Source organism: Toxotes jaculatrix, chromosome 22 (assembly GCF_017976425.1).
Source record: "Toxotes jaculatrix isolate fToxJac2 chromosome 22, fToxJac2.pri, whole genome shotgun sequence".
Classification (NCBI taxonomy): domain Eukaryota; kingdom Metazoa; phylum Chordata; class Actinopteri; family Toxotidae; genus Toxotes; species Toxotes jaculatrix.
In genome coordinates, this window is record NC_054415.1 from 1,799,677 (window position 1) to 1,820,340 (window position 20,664).

General features: G+C 42.8%; 1 protein-coding gene across 5 annotated transcripts in view; it reads right to left on the bottom strand.

Moving 5' to 3' along the window:
- The window catches only part of plxnb2a.1 (plexin b2a, tandem duplicate 1), a 119,624-nt gene that overhangs the window by 72,433 nt on the left and 26,527 nt on the right, over positions 1-20,664 (bottom strand). For 4 of the 5 annotated variants that reach the window (XM_041029765.1, XM_041029766.1, XM_041029767.1 and 1 more), the window contains one exon: positions 10,630-10,687. The exons of the other annotated variant lie outside the window; for it this stretch is intronic. The gene's annotated coding sequence lies outside the window, so the exon portion shown is untranslated. The remainder of the gene's footprint in view (positions 1-10,629; positions 10,688-20,664) is intronic. 5 annotated transcript variants of the gene reach the window in all.

Consider the following 20,664-nt stretch of genomic DNA (forward strand, 5'->3'; position numbering starts at 1 on the left):
GCTGCCGACAGGGCGAGCGTATAATGAACAGACACCGGCCGCTGCTACACAAGCCTCCAGTAATTCAGTTCACAGGTATCTTAATTTCCATTTCACACTGTTAAACTCGGACGCCGCTCGCCTCTCCTGCACAAACAGAAATGAATCTCGTCCGTGCCGCCTTTCACTTCGCAGTGAAACAAGTAGCAGAGCAGCCAAAGAGCCGAGACTCTGAATGAGTGTGTGTGTGTGTGTGTGTGTGTGTGTGTGGGGTGAAGTTTGTCTGGCAGCACTTCTAACAATGTTGAGGCCCTTGGTGCTATCCAACAGAATGGCCCAGTCTGTCTCCACTCTATCTCAAAGAACCATATGCTTCTAGATAGCAGAGCCGACGTGTGTGTGTGTGTGTGTGTGTGTGTGTGTGTGTACTCTCTTGTTTGTGAGAGTGTGTGTCCATATGTTCTAGCATCTAACATCCAACATCTAAACATCCAGATGGTGAAGCATCAGTCGGCACAATGTTTCCTTCCATCATCAGGAAGTAGCTTAAAAAGCGTAAAGACAATAAATATTCATCATCGGGGCTTTAGGGGCCGACCACACCGCTCACTTCACAATTATACAGCAGTTATCGTGTTATGATAGGTATAAAAAAAAAAACTATTTTTATTTTTAAAAGGCAAACAGGCTGAGGATGATGTTCAGAACAGGAAAAGCCTCTGGTCTGAATAACCTAAAGCAGTGGATTAAATTTTCAAGGAAACAAAAGATACAAACAAATCCAGTCGTTCGTTCTCATCTGTGTTCTGAAGCTTTAATCAGCTGGATTTATGTCCTCAGACTGATGGAGAACCCACATCAGTCCAACTGAAATTATCCCGAAAGGAACCAGTGAAAGCTGTGATGTCTTCCTCCGAACGGCTGCTCTTATTTCTCAGGTTTAAAGCTCCGTTCCACAGGAGAAATAAAACATTTCAGACTTTCAATTAATCTCCTAACTACAGAAGCACTGGGTTCACTTAGCCTGATAATCAGACTGAAGTGCTGCATTTGGTTTTCACTTCATTATTCAGTCTGACACTGTGCTCATGTTAGCTGTGTGTGTGTGTGTGTGTGTGTGTGTGTGTGTGTTATAATGCCCTAACCAGTCAGTGGTGAATGATGTATCTGTCCTGTCAGTGTTATTTTCAGTCAGTGTTTTAGGAGCAGTTAAGAGGACGCCACCAATTTAACACTGTCAAGCTCACAATGTAGAGATCGACGCAGCTCAGTCAGAAATACAATCTTTTTCTGGCGCCTACATTACCCACAATGCAACTTCGCCCACAGTCCGGTCTGAAAGAGAACCTTCCTCCATTGTTACTGTTGTTTCATGGATTCTAAAATAAACAACACAATTAAACTCAAAACCTCAAACCCAGGTAAACCATTTCCAGGTCCCCAGGTAGTCTGATGACTAAAGACTATTTTCTTATATAACATAATAATATTATAGTTTCTCAGAATTCATAATAAAGTTTTTCTGCTGCTGAAGAAAACTCCGTCTGAATCAGCTCTGATAGAAATCCACAGAATGACATGTTGGAGAAGTGAGAGGCTCGTTTCTTTTCCTCATCTGAGGCCTGAAGTTCAGAGACACACACAGAAACATCTGAATCTTAAAATATCTGAAATATTTCCATGAGTTTTATTAAATTTTCAGAAGGCTATTGTGCATTCTGCTCTCCAGCTCACCCTCCTCTGACCTCTCCTCTGCCTCTTTCATTTCCAATCTCCTCCTCAATATGATTCAACGGCTGGCTCTGCTGTGCATCAGCAAATGGGAGGAAAAGGCAGAAGGCCAGTGTTGCATATTATTTCGATTTAAAGAATAAAGTTTTCTTCTGATTTTTCTTTTTTTTTTTTTTTTGAGAAACAGTGAGATGGAAAATGTGAATTAAATGTGAACTCCTAATAAATATGAGGCAGACGGAGGACAGACACACACAGCAGGTCCAGATTGCAGGCAGGGGCGCCCTGTGCTCTCTGTCTGACCCCTACGCCAAGAACACACACACACACACACACGCACACGCGCACACGCACACACACACACACACACGCACACACACACAGTCTCTGTCTGTCACACACACACCATGGATCATGTGCCAAGAGAGACAGTCGAACAATGGCAGCCACGTCCAGAGACAAAGACCCCAAACACACTTTCTCCTACACCACGCACACACAACTGAACTTCATGCTTAATGTGATATTTTAGTGCAGTCCAATCAGAAGCTGAAGGTTTTGGACATTTATTAGGGCGCAGAAGTGTTTTAAAGAGTGTGAGTATCATAAGTATCCTGATGCAATTTAACACAATTTCTGTGTATTGTTTATGCATGTGTGTTACCTTCGGCCAGACCACAAATCTAATTGCAGCTGACGTTGTTTAAGCATTAGATTTCAGTCCATCCCCGAAGCTTCTTGGCTGCATTTACAATTCCGCCCGAGATGCATGAAGTTGGTGAATGTAAATTAGAACTGGACTGATAAATCAGCCGAGCCTGACCAGTCACAGGAAACTGCTGTGGAGATGTGCTGAGTTAGGACTGAGGACATTTAGAGACAGTGTCACCATCACGCAGTTTGTCCATGACAGAGACCTGACAGGTTCAAATGATCCATTATGGGCGGGGCTGTGGTGTTAATGCACTTTGCTGTGCTCCTCAGAAGCAGATGCCTGCACATTAGAGAAACTAAAATCCGCATGTTTTTGGAATTTTTGCTTCACTATGAGCAGTTTCACAGTTTGAAAAACCAAACCAAAACATGGAACTGTCTCATTTTTTTAATCAAGTGAAATCTCAGACTGCTCTACACTCACACACGTTTGTGTTCACACACTTAGCAACAACTTTTAGTGACAAATACAGCAGCGAATCTGGTTTCTGTCACCAAATCATAAGCTACACATGTGAAAGTCACAAGACACCAGACTTTATGTTCTGATCAGCAGATCCTTAATACACTGACCTTTACCAGCAGCAAACCAACACATCCAAACAACCTGATGATGTGAAACGTGTCCTTCAAAGTGCGATTAAAAGCGAACAGATGAGTTAATATTCATCGGGTGGACACAAACACGTCTGCTAATGAATGCGAATGCTGCTCTGTGTCCGCTGGACGTGTAAGCAGGCAGCTACTTGTTAACACATGAGCCACAACATCTCGATACGGCCGTGACGAGGATTCAGAAACGGAGGGAAGGAGGCGCCAAGAAGAGAGGAGGAGGAGGAAAAATCAAGGGAGAGAGGAAGAAAGAAAATGTGAAAAGGATAAATTAGCTTTTCTGTCAAAACAGATAATGAATGTTAAAACTATGCAAATGCTAAAACTATCTGCATAAGTCCTTTTTAAACACAGGATGTGTAAATGACTGTGTAGACGTGTGTATCTGTGTGTGTGCGTGGGCTTATTTGTGTAGGATTTTAAGCAATTAGGACAGGAAACAGAGGCGCTGTTGCTTTGGCTTCCCTGTGGAATTAAGTTATGCACCATCAACACACACACACACACAGCAAATTCCCACAATGACCGACAACACGGTCTCAGCTGTGAGACATCACACACACACACACACACACACACACACACACACACACACACACACTTAAAAGCACACTCTCCACTTCCTCTTGACCCATTTCCCAAACACAACCCACCGCCTCTCTTCTTTCATCCCATCTCTCCATCCCTCTATCTCGCTCTCCTCATCGGCTGGAAGCAAAGCAGACCAGACCACTTCTGCTTTGTGTCACCAGATCAGAGGACACACACACACACACACACACACACACACACAGTTAATCAGTTTGTTTATGAGGCCAAAGGCATGCGGGGTAAAATCCCTCTGTAAACTGTACTCAGTGTCTTTGTGTAACTCTGCTGCAGAGTTTCAGGGTTCAGGAGGGTAATGACTCCACTGTATGACTGATAAATGGGACAGATATTTTGGCTTCCATTTGATTAACTATGCAACGCAGATTGGGAAACACTGCTGAACTGTGTGGCGTACTGTGAACTCCCAGACCTGCCTGACCTGAATCCGTGGTAATTTGGTTGTCTGCTAAGCCAGCAGTTACGCTTAGGTGCTGAAAATGTCACTAATATGCTTTAAAGACGCAGCCGTAGCAATAAATTGTCACAAAAATAAGAAACTACACCCTCTTGAAGATTTGGGGAATGAAGGGGAGATGAAATGAGGAATACGAGGCCGGAAGGAAAACTAGGAGGAGGTGGAAAGCAGGGAACAAGGGAGAGGAGAGATAAAAAGTGCAGAGTTGAGCAGAGCTGCAGCAGTTTGTTTAACAGTCTGACAGGAAATGTTGAATCTGGCTCCATCAGTGCGCTCTGATCAAGGCCGCCGAGACAGACCGGCTTCGAAATGAAGTGGAGACTAAATGGATTCATGTTGGTGGAGGAATTTCTTTGTTTACAGAGATATGTTTGCAGAGAGGTAAAGAGGAGGAAATGAGAAAAAGACAGGGGGCAGATGAATCTCGGATACGCCAAGCAAAAAACCAATATGCGAGAGAATTAAAGAAAAGAACTTCTGGAACGTCTCTCACCGTTTGTGTGGATCTTTCTATCTCATGTTCACACGCTTTACTTCCCCTTTCTCCTTCAGTATCTCTCGTCCTCGCACCTGCATGTCTTCCTCTATGAAAACTCACCTCTAAGGATTTAAAAAGAAACATTATCTCACAACAGTACAGTTACATCCCTTTATTTCCCTGGGGAAGGTTGACTGAACACGTCCCTGCTCCACATTCATGTAATTCCACACATTCATAAGTGGCCACACACCACCACAGTCTCATCGTCCATTTAAACTCAACGACGAGCGAACGGAAGAAGAACTGACCTGGTCACGCCAGAATTTAAAAATCTGGTAAACCAACAGAAGGAGAAATTACTGATACAAAATTCTCCAACTATCTCTGTCTCTCTAAACCCGTACTGGACACAGGGGTGGGTGGCTGGGTAGGTGAGGGCAAACACATCTGACATTCCTCAGGGAGAGACTGAATGGTAATGAACTAGACTCCAACGCCAACGTCACTCTCTTCAGAATCCTCTCCCGACATGCATCTCTGCAGATCAGGAGTACGAGGTGTTTACCATGTAAACAAAATCCCACGACTTCCAATCCGAGCAACCAGAGGGTGTGGGAACTGAGCCGACACCGTGGCCTTCATGTAAATTTATGACTTTTCCTTGGCGGCCCATGACTTAGTCAGAGGGCTTTGGTGACTTCAGTGAATAAAAATGTTCTTTCCTGGTTTATTACTGTAGTTTTTCAGTGTGTCAGATAAGTTGGAAAATATCTCCCAGGGTGACGTGACAGTTTTCACAAGCGCCGCGTGAACAAAATGCAGCCTCCTCGCTCGTTTCAGGGAGGTGGAGGTGCCGATGCAGAGCAAAGGAAAATCCAGCAAATCCAAGAAAAGCTGAAGCAGGATCGACTGTGGCCTCGCTGCAGTGCAACGTCATCCAGCAGCACGTTGGCCAGTTAGATATGTGGAAACACACAATCCTGACAGAACACCATGTAATGTGAACAACTGCTGCACAGTCTCATAACCCTCCAGACTACGGACGTACTACTGTGTATGAATGTATAGTGTTCATTTGTCTATACACATATTTTCCCACGTGCTGTCATATAGCTGCACAGTGTCTACGGCACTGTGGTGCAATGGGCTCCATATCCTTTTTTTCAGGAGCTTCTGCTGAAGGTCCTGAGGATGAGCGCGGCAAAAAACCCGGAAAAATACTTACTAACCACCATTTTATGGAAGTGTAGCTGTGAAATCATGACTGATAATATCAGTTTCATAAATTCTCCAAAGCCACGAGTTTCCAGGTAAAAAGGTTTGTGTCAAACAGCTGGAACAGTTTGATATTTCTTAATCACAAACTTCTATTTTTAGGGGTAAATACAACCCACCCCCCCACAGCCCGAACCCCCGTGTCTCTGTGGGGCTTAATCGAGCAGAAATGCAATAATAAAAATAAGAATATTCCACATGACACACAATCAAACTCCAGTCAAAAGACACAACACCAACCCAAAGCAGCAGCAGCGAAAATCAGAACTTCACTCCCTCTGCAACAGAAAATGAAATGCCAAGCCTGGGCTAAGGACATAATGAAAAAGCTATTATCAGCATGAGCTTTCATCAGCACTGCATTCAACCATGTTCAATACAAACTGATTCTCTCATCTCATGCTGTACCCATCTGAATGCTGGAATATAATAAAGGAGACGAGATAAGAGAGAGAGAGATCGTTTTTTTTTTTTTTTTTCCCCCGCCGTTGAAGAAGTGCATCAGCACATTTACAGACAAGGCAAAGTTTTCATGAGCAACACACACAGACACGTTCGCCATCATAAAGGCCAGTATAATCAACCTGTCACTGCAGGAACGTGACACGTTCAAATCATTAGTCGAGCCTGTGCGTATATATATCTCCTTTCTTTTTCCAATACACCTCCCATATCTGTCCATTCATCTGTCAGTCTTTTCATTCCGCCGCTTTGTTGCCTCTGATTCTTGATGTATTTATTCTCTCCTTAAGTCTCTATCCATCCGCCACCTCCGGCACGACTGTCTCTGAATTCAAATACAGCTGCTTCATACAATATTCAATCAAATACTGAATTATATATACAGTGGGGGTCCAAAAGTCTGAGACCAGGTTTGCATTAAGTCTAATACTATTTTATTTTTAATAACAGATGATGATATCAGCTTCAGAATTTGAGTGAGAAGCTGAACCTTTGAAAAATGTTCTGAGTTTGGTTTGTTCCCCTGTGATGTGTTTGGGATCATGATCCTGCTGCAGTATCATTCAGCTACTCTATGACTGTTTTAGCATCTTAAATATTTTGTAAATGTGTCCAGTATTTCCTACAGCTGAAGGATTTTTTTTTTCTCCTTGGGTTGTGGCAAACTCATGGAGTGAGGTAAAAGAGACAGGCTCATTCAGGTGTCTCAGTTTGGTCTGGAGGTGGGGGGCTTTGATTCAGACCACACTCTGTCTGACTAACCAAGGACAATCTCTCGCATCCGTCTCTGGATGGAACGTTTTCACCAGGCTGAACTGTAGGCGTTCAATCTCTCTGTGCACAACTGCTTCCTTTTAGCAGTCGTCCTCGCTGCCACAGAATCACTCCTGCAGGGCAGATTTAGAGCCCCATAAGAAAACCGAGAATACTTGTTGTTAATTGAAAACTGCGTAAACATGGAAGCAGAATAAAGGATTATTGGAGGTTATACAAATTCCAGGTGTATCTGAGGACACTTGTACATGCAGTACAAGTGTCCTCAGGGGCTTTTTTCAGCCTGTGGAGCATCATGGTTTTATACCACCTCTCTGAAATCACTCGCATTCCTTAAAAACCACAACAAAACGAGAGAGTGAGAGCGTACAGGGAAGAAAACTGCAGCTGATGATTTGCAGTAGCTCTTGAATTGTGTGCAGTCTTTCTCTAAATGTGTGATACATGCAGTAATTCAGTTAAAGCAGGTCGCTCTGTGTCTGCTGGAGCCAATAATCCGTCCGTGATACTGCACATGGACACACTGACAACTCACAGTGGCTTCAGAAAGTTTTCAGACCCCTTTTCTTTTTGAACACTTTACTGTGTTTTATGGTTAAAAACTGAAATGTCTCATTTACAAAAGCATTCAGACCTTTGGTTCAGCACTTTGTAGAAGCCCCTTTGGCAGGAATTACAGCTTCAAATCTTCTTGGGTAAGTCTCTACAAGCTTTGCACTCCTGGATTGGGGCAGTTTATCCCGTTCTTCCTGGCAGATCCTCTCAGGAGCCGTAAGATTGGACGGGAACCATGTATGAGCTGCCATCCTCAGGTCTCTCCACAGATGCTCTGCGGGGTTTAAGTCCGGGCTTTGGCTGAGCCACTGAAGGACAGTCAGAGACTTGTCCCAAAGCCACTCCAGTGTTGTCTTGGCTGTTTGCTTTGGGTCACGGTCGTGCTGAACCGGTGGCGGTTTACATTTGAATATGTATAATATAAATATATATAATATAAATCCTTTGGAAAAGGTGAACCAGCAGCACAACGGCTCATTGTTGTCAAAATAATGAAATGTTTTCACGTAATCATTCGGGGTTACTGAGTGCAGACTGATGCAGTTTGATCCATTTAAATTTAAACCTACAAGACAAAAAGAAACGAGTCTGAATTGTTGCTGAAGTCACTGAAAAACTGTGAAACTGTGACAGACTTTTCTGGAGCAGGAAAGGAACAGTTACATTTGTTGACAGTAATAAAGACAGTTCCTGTCTTCTGTGGAGTGTGTGTGTGTGTGTGCGTGTGGGTTTGTAAGTGTGCGAGTGGAGTTTACATTTTTGAGCCAGCCTTCACAGCTGCAGCTCCCCTCTGAGACACACAAACACCCACACAGAAATAAAGATGCAAACACACTGAACTTCCTTCAGCAAAACAAACCCGTGCTTTCCTGTACTCCTCCCAGAGGAAAGTGGGAGTATGTGTGTGTCTGTGTGTGTGTGTATGTGTGTGTGTCTGTGTGTGTGTGTATGTGTGTGTGTATGTGTGTGTGTGTGAGTGTGTATTTGTGTGCTTGTAACAGGTTTTTACATTTTTGAAACTTGTTTCTCAGAAAAATAACTAAAGAAGATGTGAGGTGGTATATAACAGAGCAGCGATGTGTTGTACGGCTGCAGCTAATGATTATTTTCACAATCAATTAACTTAATGAATAATTTATAATGATTTTTTTAGTCTACAAACTGTCCCAGTGTTGTTGAATGTCTATGAAAACCAGTTATACCAGTTATAAAATCCAAACCTGCTCCATGTTCAAATGCTGTGTAGATAAAGTAAAACGTCCACTTTCACAACACTAATTCATTCATCCAGAGACAGAGTCATGTCACACGTTCACTTTAACCCTCTTCTCTAACCAATGTTAAGCTCCCATGAGTGAGACTCTTCCTCCAGATTTCTCGTATTAAAAGTCTCGCAGCCTTCCCTCCAACACGGGGAAGTGCTTAGTGGTGTTGACAGTCGCTTACCAGCGATGGAGAGAACAGCTAATGAGAAACCACTGGAAATAATTTGAGTCTAAAAACATTATTTCTGTTAAAAACAGAGAAATTCAGCGCAGCAGAGTGATGAGTGTAACACCACGCGGCTGTGGTGCTGATGAATTAGCACTGTGGAAATGCTACAGGCAGTTCCCTCACTGTTTTTTTTTTCTTTACCTGACCTTTATTAGCGACGGGCCTTTTATGTGAGAATTTATGTTTCTGCTGCCAAAGGGGTTCACGTTGTTCCATTGATCTGCAGGTTGTGCTAATGTGCCAAAGACTGCAGCAGGACAGCAAGCGAACAATGCAGGGTCCAAACTTTTTCCAGACTCATTTCCAGACAGCTTTGTCAAATATCCACTGTTTAATAATAAAAGTCAGCATGTGATTGTACTAAAATGTATGATAAACGTCACATAGTCCCATAAAAGCTTTATTACTACAGCTGAACTACTTCCTGTATCAGCCGTACAATCAAACTTAGCTTCCTGAACGCTCTTTATCACCTTGACAGCCTCTCATATGTGCACACACACTAAAAGGCCTGACACTGGAGAAATAATGCGTGTTTGTGTGTGTGTGTTATAAGGCCAAATAATTAGGCTCTGCAATGCTGTGTGTTGACACAGCAACTCCAGTTTAATGAACTGGTTTTATGAGAATTTTATATAACGTGGCCTATAGAAAGAAAAGCAGGAGCCCTTTGTCTGAGTGGAGGAATTTATCAATAAAACAGCACTTTGCACAAACTGCCCCATGAGGCTGTAATATTCATTACACAACAGAAAACTAACTAGAAAACATTTTTGGAGGGATGGAAAATAGAGAGACAACTTTATCATCGTTATGAGTCAAAAAAAAAAAAAAGTTAATCTCTAAATCAGAAAGGTCGGTCCTCTGTCTCCAGGACTCCGCCCACAACGAAACAATATGAGTCAACTGAAAAAGCTAGATGATACCTGAATAACTTTCCATGATGTGTTTGGTCTTAACCTTTGATTTGTCACGGTACCTGTGTGCTGTGTCTTCATCCGTGTGTGTCACACCCACAACAGCAGGACACTGTCTAATATCTAACGTAGATAATGATTTATAGGGTAATCAGCCTGTTATCACCCGCTCGCGTACTCATGTGCCGAAGCCGGAAGCTTGACAGAGCTTCAGAGTTTGTATGCAGAAGATAAAAGGCCTGAATTATGTGTTTGACTTTTATAAGTTCAGATGTGTTTCGGCTCTTTGACCTTCACGGATGAAGGGTGGATAAAACTGATGAAGCAAATCACACTGGAGGTTTTAACTAATTATTAACTGTAGTGTTGGATGAGACGTCACTTTCCTCATGTTTTACAGACCAAACAATAAATTGATTATTCAAGAATGGAACTGGAGGATTAATCAATAATGAAAACTGCCCCGTACAGAAAACTGAAGTCTTCTCCTGTTTGTGCAGGATACTGACTGTTTTTCATGTTTCCATCTCGCTGATGAAAGAAGATGATTTAAACTTTTCCCTCCTTACCTGTTCAGCGCTCAGGCCTGTCGAGCTCTGATGACATGAACCGCCTCGCTCTCCTCTCCTACACAAAACACAAAATTCACACTCATTATTTTGCTGTTTGGTTTATTTTCATTTTCATTCCTTCCCCTTAACAGGGGTTCCACAGTAATTTGCCAAAGTTTTACGTCTTCACAGTGTACAAAGAACTTAAACATACGTACACATTCAGGGCTGACGACGACAGCAGCAACTGTTTGAACATTAAAAACATCACTGCTGCCTAAAATGCTCAGTAAATTATTTTTAGCTTAAATGTGAGTTTTATAAGAATCCTCCCGTGGGGTTGTGTGAGAGTTTCGTCAGCCTGAGCGGTCAATTAGAGTTAAAACATGTAAATTAACAAAACCGGAGCCACGAGGTACCAACTGCCATTTGAAGGAAGGTTAATTATGCAGAGAAACAGCTAAAAACTGAGGAGACAGGAACAGCGAGGAAGTCAACTTCAGAGGAGACAACTCCCACACACCAGCTCTGTTCAAAGAGTCAGTGGGGGAGAGTACTTGACAAAGTAGGACACACACACACACACTCTCACACACACATAGATGCTAATTGCACTTAATGGAAGCAACACTCAGCCTCAAACTTTTTCTATGACTCAGTCTAATCAGACTTTATTGGTCCATGCAATCTGGACCAAACTAATCAGCCACCTACACGACCAATCATCCATCAGTCAGAACACTTGACTCCACAGTCTGGCACGATGATCAGCCTCAGACTGACACAGTGTTCAGTACTTCACAGTTGCCATTGATTACACTGATTTCATGCTACGGGCTTCTTGATCCAAGTTCTTCTCATGTAGGACAAAATTTCCATCCATCTTCCTACAGTAGGACTGTGCTTCACTTCAAACAGCAAAGAGTAAAAAAACGCTGAAATAAAGAACAACAGACGAGAGTTTGGAAAGACGAAACCTGGATCTGGAACCGCAGTTCCTGCTTTCGCATGGCGGCCTACTTCACACAGGGTATATAAAACAGATGCATGTGAAAAACTGACGTTCAACATTTGTTTTGGCTGAACGTGATGTAAAAAAGAAAAATTTGAGAAAGCAAACACTCCTCCCATCTTCTTTACAGAGAAATACTTTCCCACACATGCCTTCTGCCTTCTTGTCTGCGCCTGATATCACACTGGGGCGTTGTACGTACGTCGCTTTGTGAAACACTGATCATCTGGACCTGGTCAGGATCATAATACACAGAGGGGATTAATACTGGCCCCAGATTCTGGAGGGTAAAACTAAAACCATACATTTCCCACTCTTTCATAAACTTGTATTTATAACAGAGAAAAGGTTGGAAGGATTTTAAAATGTTTGCTCTCTGATTACTTGGATATTATGCATTCATCCAACCATCTGCCGATCGATCCTGCATCTATCCACCTTCTGGATCGCAGCACAGAACGTCCTTGGGAGTGAAATCTCCAGGATTCAAGAGCAGTGGCAGTTCATGTTTGTATATCTCATTAGTCTGAAAGTCCATTTTTAAAGTAACAAGATGTGCTTGTGTTCTGTGGCACGACTATTTATACATTTTCATGTTTTTCCTTGAAAAGCCTGAGAGACTCGTACAGGAAAGATTTGAATTTTCTATTTAGACTTGAATCATAGTACAGTTCAGTCACATGGAGATGAGTGCGACAGTAATTGTCCTTTTATTAAACAGTCTATAGCAGAGGACAGGATGACATGATGATTACGCACCATGAACCGAGTCTCCTCCACATTTCCAGCACCTCTTTAAAACTGCACTGAAGCTTTGTAACCCTAGAGAAGAGTTCAGGATCAGAGAGGGTGACGTGCTGAAAGCCCGTGTCCATGAAAATAATCGATCAAATTTACAACATTCACATGTGGAAACTGACAAGCAGAACACGCAAGAGATAACAAAACACCTCTGGCAACAAACCAACAAGAAAAGCAGCTAAACAGCGTTTTACTGTTTGAAGTAATATCATGATACTTCAGATTTAATCCAGAAATCCAGAGTTTTATGAAGCATTCACCAGCGTTTGCTCACATAAAGAAACCATCCAACCAAAGGGCTGTTTTGGTTTCCCTCAGGAGGTGGTAGAGACCAAAAACTGAGCTAAAAGAGAGGGAATACCAGACTGAGAGTCACCAGGTGAACTCAAACACATCTCCAGACCAATGTTCACGTTGCTCCGTAGCTGCTGGTTGTGTAAATAGGACACTGTTTGCTAACAAGTTCAACAAATCACCTGCAGGAGAAGTGTGCTCAGGGTGTGGCCCCGTACACTGTGACACCACTGTGCTGGGTGTGGTCAGAACCGAAACTTTCAACCTGAGGAGATGAAATCAACACTTTGCTGCTCGGTGTTAAATTACTCTTTAAGGATCCTCTGGAACCGACGGTATTCAGAGAAGCCCCTGGTGGCTGGAAATCCAATAAAAGAAGGAGTTAACGCCTGCATTCTTGGAATTCCCCGCCCCCGTAATATTGATGCCTGCATCAAATGACTGTTGCTAAGAGAAAGAGGGCGAAGAGAAGCATGAGAGTGTTAAGAAATGGGAGTGGAGTCAACATATACACCCTATAAGCTGCAGCAACACCACAGAAGAAATATAATACAAACCCGGGATGAAGAGAAAGACTTTTGAACATGTGCGAGCTGAAACCTGCATATACCGTAAACACACACACGTCTCTGCTGTATGACAGATGGAGAACGAGCGCTGAACGCTGTGATGTGATTTGCAGCTTGATGTGTTTTTGCAGGCGGAGTATTTCATGATAGTTTATTACACTTTGAGCCTTTTAAATCAACGAAAACACACTCTCTCACGTACACACTGGCGCGGAGGGAGGAGAGGAGCCTTGTAAATCAGTTTTGCTGGCTGGTTCTTATCTGAGAAATGCCAGCTATGAGAGCGGGGCGGTACAGGCAGCTGAAGGCTGTGCAGCTCAGCTCTCTCTCCCTTTAATGACTCGCACGGAGTCGCTGCCTCGTTGAGCGGCAGGGAGGAGGCGAGCGGCTGCCAGGTCGAGGTAAGAGCAGCATCGCATCGTGCACTTAATGATGAAACATTACGAAACGGCACTATATGATTAACTCATGTTTAAACTCAGATCATAGAGTTACTTAAGTAACTGAGTCACCACTGAACTGGTTGGACTGGTTATCTGCTGACCGATGTCTAAAAATAAAACCAGTGTCAGTGACGGTGTGACACTGATAACGATGGATGTTAAACGGCCTCCATATTCACAGCAGACCTGAGCAACGCTGCCCTGTTTATAATTTACTCTAATGCTTCATCTTAATCCCATTCAACTCAGGGAGGGACGATAATGCCAGGCCACAATTTTCACTTTTTCCCACTGAGGTTTGGTGAGGATCAGAACGAATTCCGCTGGAGGAGAGACGCCCTTTCGAGTAGACTACACAACGGGCAATGGAAAGTTTTTCACTCCAACGTCAGGGTCAGCTCCTCTGACATAAATTTGGATGGATATCGTGCTCACTGAGCCGTCAGTGGTCTTTGCTTCAGAATTTTCAAGTGGAAAATCGTGGCAGCTGGTCTGGAAACCAGAAAAAAAAAATATTATGTGAGTTATTGAAGCATTTTTTATTTTATGACTAGGGTTGGGTACCGGTGATTTAAATGATGCATGCTGAAGCCCAACAATGTGATATTTAACCTCACAAAATGTTTTTAATGTCGCCTGTACAGAAGTCAAAGCATTAAAAACATTTTGTTTAAATTAAACCATAAAGTATTTCTGCATCATCCTCTGAACACTGACTGTCTGCTCACAGGCTGTTTTTCATAAGGTCTGGGTCCGGCTGGATCAAGGTTACAGTATTTTTTATGATTCGTGGTGATTCTGAATGTTGATTAGGTTTGAAATTTGCAAAAAAAGAAAAGAAAATGAGCTCGCAAGATGTAGTCTGACTTTGAAGCCACCTAAAAAAGCCTTTTCTGGTTTGAGAGGCTTTGCCAACAATAGCAGACGCTTGGATTTTGGTGGGAACTACTTTCCATGTGAATGCTTCAATGTACGGATTTAAAAGAGAACTCAAAGTCTGTCGTATCCTGATCCAGCGAAGGCCTGAGAGGTGACTCTGATGAGCCTGGAGCTCGTCTGACACTGCTGGGCGCAGAAATCAGGCCATGTACAGGTGTTAGCTTGAGCTCTGGGAAACTGTGACGTCATTGTTTTCAGTTTATTGTAGGTAGATTTTCTGTGCAGTAATTTAAATAAAATTTATCAGTTATTGGCAGTGTTACAATAGAAAAGCAACAATCTATTAATATTAGTCTGAAAGCCTTTGTTTTCTGCTTGCCCATGTTTCTGGAGGGAAAAACCTTATCGTAAACACATTATGCAGAAATGTGACAGTTGCTGTAAGAGTGTAGCTCACAAAACAGAGGCAGTCTGAGGTTGTAATAATCAGTGTGTTTGAATTGGGGATTAATTAACAGCGGTACTTAATTTTTTTTTCTTTCTTTAAGCCAAATATGTTGTGTTTTGGAATTAAAAGCCTTTTCCCATCAGTCTGAAACTCTTCCTCTTCCTCTCATCGTCGATCTGGTTCATGCTCTGTGTTTCACTCTGAATCTCTCCTTCACAGCCTCACTGTTACTGCTCAAACTGTGTGGTTAATCCACTGTGGCATGGTAAAGGCTTTACACACACACACACACACACACACACACACACACACACACACACACACACAGGTCTGTGCCTGTAGTGGAAGCCTTGCAGACATGGGATTTCCTTTCACATCCAATTGAGACCAAAGAAACTTGGTGAGAAGAGCATGGAAAAGATAAGCTGCAAACACACACACACACACACACTCAGGCACACACAAACATCTGTGTAAATATTGTACCACCATCGCACACAAACATCAATAGCCCAAACACAATGTTAACGTGATATAACATGCAGCTTATAAACGCCCCAAAGAGACATCAACTGTACACAAAAACAACCAGACTTCACACACACACACACACACACACACACACACACACACACACACACACACACACACATCTTCTTCTGTAAGAGTAGACAGGAATTTGTTGGGACATAATTACAATGTGTAGTCTGAACAGCATCCGAGTAAGATCCTGAGGTTTTATGGCAGGCCTTTGAAGAGCTCTGACCGAGGCGGCTCAACCAGGTTCAGCAAACCACTGTGTGAGCATGCACACACACATACACACACACATACACACACACAGAAACACACGCACGCACACAGAAACACACACACAGAAACACATACCCCCCGCCGAGGTTTTTCTCCAGTTTCCCAGCACCAAAATGCAAAAACATGATCTCATTAGAAACACACATCCAGACACACTGATGCACACTCAGCCGCCATATTTGCAACTTTGCTGACAATTAACCTCTGGATTCACACATTCACACTCAGATAGTCAGACACACTTTGTCTGTAGCAGCTCCATAAGTGTCCAAACTAACAAGTCGATTAAAACAAAGCCCGGACACGTGGCAGTGATGTACTGTAACACGATGCTTTTGTTAACTGCAGCTTGTGTTTTTTTTTTTATTATGATCTTCCGGATCGTTGGGAGTGGAGAGCACAGGGAAACATGGAGGGAGGAGAGAGATGATATGCACCGCAGAGAGCAGATTGTATCAGGACCCAGGATATTGTGACCACATGGACTGAGCCTGAGGCAGCGATGCATCCCACAGCTCCGGAGAACAAAAAGCTCCAACATTAACCAATGTTTTTACATAAAAGATCAAATGAATACACACAGTGTGGATGTGGTCGCTCGCAGAGACAAAACTACAGAGAATTATCACCGATACTGCGGCTTTTCTCAACTTTACCAGGAGTTTTGGTGTCTTTTAGCTCACTGTTTCGGTCCGTCAACACAATCCTCGCCTTTTTACAGTACAATGTGTTCAGTCATACACACATGTATGAGTGCTTGTGCCTCCTTCCTGCTTCTTCACCACCTGGAGCCGAACAATGTGAGTCTTTTACACATGAGCAGTGCAGGAAAACGCCTGGTGCAGGGGTGAGGGAATATAATACACCCTCACAACTCTACGCTTTATTGGCTTATCAGGCATAAGGGCTCATGTTCACATGAGGTGCAGGAAGAGTGTATGGGCAGGACACAAATGGAATTACTGCAGCTGAGAACTTTCCACAAGGTGCTATTGATTTTCTGTGGTGGTGAAAGTTTATGCTTAGAGTGGCAGAAGGAACACACGAGTGCAGGCACGAAGCTTCACACGCAGTCAGCACTGAAACCATGGATACGACACAGTTTGATGGATTCCACTCATTTAGGTTTGAGATTATTAATATGACCCTGGTTCTCTGTGGAGGAACAGTCACCTGAGCAGAGGGGACATTTTAATCTGATTTCACGGCTGAGGATATGTTTTGTTTGCGGTTTTAGGAGAAACCAGCACATTAGAACCAGGACGTTTGAAGCACAGAAAGCATATCACAGCATTTTAAACTGGAAAAGTTATTGACTAATATTCTGTAGACACTGAAGCTGGAGGTAAGTGACTAATAAATACAGAGCTGCTTTCCTCAGAGGCTTTATGCTGAACGTCTGCAGTGAGTCAAACAAACAAATTGTCTTGTCAGGGAAAACGAATGCTGATCACATTCACATTCTCTTCATAAATAATTCCCTTTAGTTGACTGGTTTATTAAGAAGCACGATCTTTTCTTTTTTTTTGCAATAATTGTCATTCAGAGCAAAACCAGTCCTTCACACTTTTGTTGAGTTGGTAACAGGTAGACAACATTTGCTTTGTGGTCTGTGGTGCAGCTAAATGCTGCTCCTCCACATTTAAACCAAACCATTAAGAAGCATTTATCATTTTTCAGATAATTCTATTAACCTTACATGACTGATTATGAGACTACTGCATAGTTAGCATGGATCGCTGGAACCAAGAATCTACAGGGGACTCATGGATGCCTTTGGTTTCTTTAAGAAAGAGACCAAACAACTTCCAAATCAATAAGAAGCCCAGTGTGATTAGTTTCCCCCGAGCAGATCACTGGTAACCCACTTCAGATCAATGGGAAACTTGTGGAAGAGCTCCTTTTCTTTGATGATAAAGAAAGCAAATCAACATGCCACTGAACATTCCTCCTCTGTGTTAGCCACTGGCAAACACTTGCATGCCAATGTGAAAACAAAGACTTTTTGTCTTTCATGCAAGACAAAAAAAAAAGGCCGCCATTAAAATGGACTCAGTTATATCCCAGGGGGGAAACGAGGATTTCTAAAAACAAACACAGCTCTCTTTCATACATGAAAGCAGAAGTGTTGATGCGGGAATAAGCAGGAGTGTCATCAAAACGTGATGTCTGACCATGCCGATGCATTTCATCATATGGCGCGAATTTAAAGCTGCTCGCTCCGATTCTGCTGTTTCTGGTGTTATGTATCATCAGGTCCACTGAGAACAAGCAAATCCCATAATCCTCGGACAGAAAGGCAATAAACAAAGTCACAGTCTGAGCAGAAGGCTGGAATGAGTCAGCAAAGGTTAGCAGCCACAGAATGGAAAAGAAAGAAATATATCTGTTGTGTGTTTGTTCCTTGTGCACTGTATATCCCTGCACAAATCCTCAGAGGAGGAAAACGGTACTGCTGGTGGATCTGGGTCAGATGTGCTAATGCTACTTGAAACTAAATTTAAGCTCTATTTTATAAGCAAAACAAAAAACAGAGCGTTTTATGAATGAATCTAGTCAGGAAGACTCACCTGCACAGTTATGAAATGAATGGAGTTTATAAGGAGCCACACAAACAAGTTTTGGTCAACACGAGTCTGTGACATATAAACATGTCTGTATAAGATAAAACAGACAGAGGAAGGAAAGGATCTCAGCAGAAGGTTCCTACAGAGGTCATTTGTCCTTTGCAGTCGCACAGAGAACCAAGTCTGGTCTTAATTAACTCAGACGACGTCATACCACAGCCACGCAGCGTTCCTCAGAGACCACAGGGGCTTTCCCTTTTCCCATGTCCTGCACCGGGGCAGGGCTCGGTTAGAGGAGTGAGCATCCAGAGAACACAAACACCCAACATGAAGAAATGAAGTTGGGAAACGAGCAAGCAAAGTGCAACTTCTAAACATTCAGCCCACAACAATGGGCTGGAGAAAGAAACCCTAAATAAACCTGACATAAATGATATTTTTATCTCTGGGCAAAGCAGCAAACATGCAGATGTTGACACAGTGTTGATACAACAGCTTAACCTTCCAACATAAATCTGTTTTGCATTATTATGGCTTATCATCTGCCAGCAGAATCATGCTGTCACTATATAAGGACACTGTGTTGTTTAATCATTACTGATTGATCAGGACGTAAAACGTAAACACAGATTTTCAGCTGATTATTAGATATGACTAACGTAAGGCTCCGCCTCATCCACTGCTTTCTTATACTGAAACTCCTCCTTGTGCTTCAAAATATACTAATTTAACATCCAAACAAATATGAACAGCAACTTTAAAAACCGCTGACAGTGTTCAGTGTTACACTGGGCTCACTGTCAAACCATCCAGTAGAAAAAACAGCAACAAAATAGTGATTATCTCCGTCCTGTGAGCTGTCGGACAAAGAAAACCACAGAGAGCTGTCAACACGTCTGACCTCCGAGTTTATGGCTCTGCACCGAGGCACATGTTTACAAGGGAACACATGTCTGGGCATTATCCAGGAGACAAAGCTAACACAGCGAAAAGTCGTCAGGGATCAGTCGGGGTCGCCTGAGGGTCATGACCCTCAGCTCAACAATGAAATGAACAACTACTGAAGCAGAGGTCAAAGGTCAACTGCAGGAGAGTTTGGGATATGGAGGAAGACTGTGTTTGGAAAGAAAAGTGTGTTGAAAGGATTTTCTACATTTGAAGAGTTATGTTCGGTATCTGTGTTTGTTATGTTAAACAGTGGAATGTTTCTGTTGGGGAACATCCACAACTCCTACATTCACCCTCAGTCTGGGCTCAGACTGAAAGAGTTCTCACAAAAAAGCAAAAAAAAAAAAAAAAGACTAAGGTTTCATTGCCAGGTTTGTGGCTCTGTGAGGCTGCACATTCATTTCAGCACGCTTACATTCTCACAATGATTCTAACATGTCGAAAATAACTTTTGCAGCATCTGACTTGTTAAACAGCTGCAGGAGAATTTAATATATGATTAAATTAAAAAAAACATGACCTTAAATTGATTTTCGCTGAACTAACAGGGCTTAACAGCTTAAACTAGATGTAAAACTCCTCTCTTTATTCTGAATAACACTTACATGCAGAAACAAAAACTATTTCAACAAGCTAAATGAGCTCCATTAAATTTAAAAAGGTGCCTTTCTGCTCCGTCTGTCGGTGGATGACTCATTTGTTTTCGTTAGACTATAAAATCCCGGCATTAAGTACACATCAGAGAAACCCCGTACCACAGTCGCAGGTCGGCGTCTGCACCGTGTGGAGGACCTGCTCTCCCTCCAGCCTCAGTCATCAGCTGGACCCACACACATACACACACCTGTGCGGAGGGACAAATAAATATGCAGCCGAGCAATCACAAACGCTGCCTATTTCCATAATGAGGTTCAGAAGGTGAAACAAAGTCCTCTCTCCGCCCGCTCCTCTCCCTGTCTCACTCTCTCTCCGCTCCTCTGCTGGTGGTCTTATTAAATCCTCTCCGTCTCCACAGCCTCTTCTTTCCTCTGGCCGTTCAGAAACTCATTACACTGCTGGAAGACGCACAAGCGGAATACCCCGACCATTTAATCCATCTCTCGGGTTGTCAATACGTCTCCTGGGCTTATTTTTCAAACAGCACCTCAGTGTGGTGCAGGGCATTTTTAATATCAAATAATCAATCCTGATCTATTGGGAGTATTGAGAAGGCTGTTAATGAGTTATGAGTTGACTTGGAGCTAATTATGCAATCTGGCACTGATGAGGGAAAAGCTGG